The sequence below is a fragment of the Raphanus sativus genome, chromosome 7 (assembly GCF_000801105.2).
Source record: "Raphanus sativus cultivar WK10039 chromosome 7, ASM80110v3, whole genome shotgun sequence".
Classification (NCBI taxonomy): Eukaryota; Viridiplantae; Streptophyta; class Magnoliopsida; order Brassicales; family Brassicaceae; genus Raphanus; species Raphanus sativus.
The window spans coordinates 20278572-20281742 of NC_079517.1; the positions used below are offsets into that span (position 1 = coordinate 20278572).

The 3171-nt window shown below is 30.5% G+C and overlaps 1 long non-coding RNA gene across 1 annotated transcript; it reads right to left on the bottom strand.

Annotated features, from left to right (window-relative positions):
* Positions 1-359: 359 nt before the first annotated feature.
* On the bottom strand, positions 360-2806 carry LOC130497622 (uncharacterized). Its single transcript, XR_008936622.1, has 4 exons — positions 2649-2806; positions 2227-2469; positions 1523-1825; positions 360-600 (listed from the first exon to the last, which is right to left on the bottom strand). It is a non-coding gene; the product is annotated as an uncharacterized LOC130497622 (long non-coding RNA).
* Positions 2807-3171: the final 365 nt, after the last annotated feature.

The window sequence follows — 3171 nt, forward strand, 5'->3', positions numbered from 1 at the left end:
CAATCTACCTATCTAAGTGTTGATTAACAAGAATGTGACGAGGCAAGGTAGTGAGAGGGAGGTGAATAAGTTTTGCTTCTGTTATGTATGAAAAAAAACAATAAGCAAATCTTATTATGCCAACAATACTTGCCTTAGACAAAAATATTGGAGGTAGAATATAAAATAAATTTAGTAAAGTAAAATGTTTGTTATATGTATGTATGAAAGAATAATGACCAAATCAAAACATCTAAACTTCTAAACTATTAAGACTGAAGTACACTTAGCTATGTCCCCTTATAGTTGCACAAATATTACAAAGGAATGCCACTGATGTTAAAACACAGCAGTTTTGTATTTAAATTGAACCGACACGATGAACTTAAGCCATTTAATTTTTGTGATAATTACAGAACCATTTCAAGGCTTTAGTCATTCATATTTACAATCTCATGCCATTGCCCTTATACTATGCCGTTTCATTAACTTCATGACACATCGATTTTGTTTATTTACATTACTAAACCGGTGCATTCCCAATTTAAAATAAACCGATATAACCCAATTTGAATTAAAGGCAACTCTCCCTTCACGCTTCCTTTTGCCTTGCTGGTCAAACTGAAAATAAATATATAAATAATTATAAGCACTTAAATCTAAATATCATTTATTAGTTTCCAAAATAACTTATTCTAAAATTGTTACCTACATACACGCAAGAATAAAAAAATCGACTATATCAAGCAATATTATAGAACAATTCTAACCAATAAATTCAGTAATTCCTGAACTATATCGCATTCAATTTTTTTTAACCATATTTCAAAGATCTCACTATCACAAAAGATATCATTAACTAACAAAATCGGAATATTCTTAAAATCAAACTTGCAAATCACGTTTACCTAATCTTTATTATAAAATATCCCCTTTTATCATGATTAAGCCAAACAAGGAATGTATAATTAATAATTCTAAAAAGTATATGCCGATATCTAGCTTTCGAATCACACCTAACAAAATATTTACTTAATATCTGCCAATTAATGTACCTTTTCATAACCACCTATAAATACGTCTACTAAGTTGCATCAAACGAAAAATCAAACCTTCCTCAATCTAAACATGTCTTTAGCGATCAGTTATGTCCCACTCACAAAAGTCAAACCTTTCAAGAATAATTGGCAAGTCAAAGTAAAATGCTTACATTCATATAAGCAAAACACATTGTTTGGTGGAGAGACTTTCGAGTTGGTTCTAGCGGATCCAATGGTTACTTTTATTTCTAAACTTCTGAAAATTCTATATATTGCTTTCTAACTATAATCTAACTTTTCATCTGTTTCTTTGTAGGGTAATAAGATCCATGCGAGTTGCAAAAAAAAACTCACATGGCTGATTAGATATCCATAAATCAGTCAAACCAGACGAAGTAACATGTATATCTAAGGCAGAATTATTTTGATCTTATAACTACTTCTAAACTGTCCTACATTGTTTAATCTTATAAATTATTTAGGATAGATAAGTGATTACTAACCGGAGTGATGTTTATTTTCTTCCGCAATGTTGATGTTTACATTTGCACCTTGATTCCGAAAGCTTGGTTCTCAGAACGTCCAATAGCTCAGTAAGACAGTTTAAAAGCTGATATCAGTATATAATTTATTCTATAAATTATCAAAACAATATAGCAAAACGATATGTACGCATACAACCAATATTTTTGTCAAAACAATTACTTACCATATTTTTGTTTCTTTGCTATTATTCTGAACTGATGGTTCTCATTTTCTGTGTCCTTCTACCAAAACCTAAGCTTTTCTGTGCATCACTTCCTCATCTGAGTCACACAATATGAATACCCGTGTTAGTAGAATTGATTATCTAACTTTGAACTAAATTGGATGGACCCATTTAAACAAGATTACATTCAGACAGTTTCAATCTCTAGCCACTTCATATCTGTCGCATTCTAACATCTCTCCACTTTTCTTCACTGACTGATGTGAATAAATAAAGTTACCTTTATATGTCGATTCTGATTGAATTATATATATTTGTTCTTCACTTCAGGAACTCATAATCATATGATGAACAAGTAATATAGAATAAAGAGTAAATTTAAGAAACTATGGTTTAGTTTACAAAAAAAAACACTATGGTTCCAAATCAACAATCTGAAACCTCACAAGCTAACAGAAAGTTTCAATCTTAAAAATCACATAAAAATGAAAACTTTACCTTATACACAATTGGTCTTTAGCTTTGGCAGCAGCTATACGTTAGCCAAGCTTCGATCTTTGAAGCTCCATCTCATATCCACCGACATGTTTATTTGTTGCAACTTAAGCCCCTTTGCATCTCCCTTCCTCTGTTTCACCATCCTTTGCTTTGAACCTTTGATCCTGCCGTACACCTCTGCTAAATTCTGAATCACACTCGCCAGCTCCGGAAACGACGACGATCCTGCACCTTCACTCGGATCTACATTCTCCATGACCCAAATAAAGAGATTAGTTTTATCTTCTTCTATTTTTGGTATATATCATACATACTGGTGCTGATTTACATGATTTATATCAATTTCCTATGTAAGAAAACAAAACCCTAAAATCACCAGAAAAAAACGATCACAAAATAAAGAAAATAAACCAACTACAAACCTTAAGTGTTATTGACTCAAGATCTTGCTTAGTTGATTCGCTTCCACTGTTCGGTCTTTATGTCTGGAGTTGTGGTAAATAGAGAGGAGGTTGAGGACAGAGATAGCCTCTGTTCAGAAAGAAACGATCAATTTTTTTTTTCTGAACAGGAAGGGTCGTTTGTTTCCCGGAGAAAAAAAAAACAGAAATCTAATGGGCTAATGTCTTCTAACTGATAATACTATGGCCCAAATTAAAATTTGTTTTCTTATGAATTACTATGGCCCAATTTATATACATATATAGCACTAATATATCACTTATATATTTAGATATATTCGTATTAACATATTAATTATGTATATATGGAATTTTTACAAAATATAAATATATTAATAATATAAACCGTAAACTATAACATATAAAAATAAGAACGTTTATCGTAAACATTAAAATACATAAAAATATATTTGATTTTTAAAGAAAATTATTAATAGTCACAATTATATTCTAAACTAAAAAAAACAAAAAAAAACATTACTAT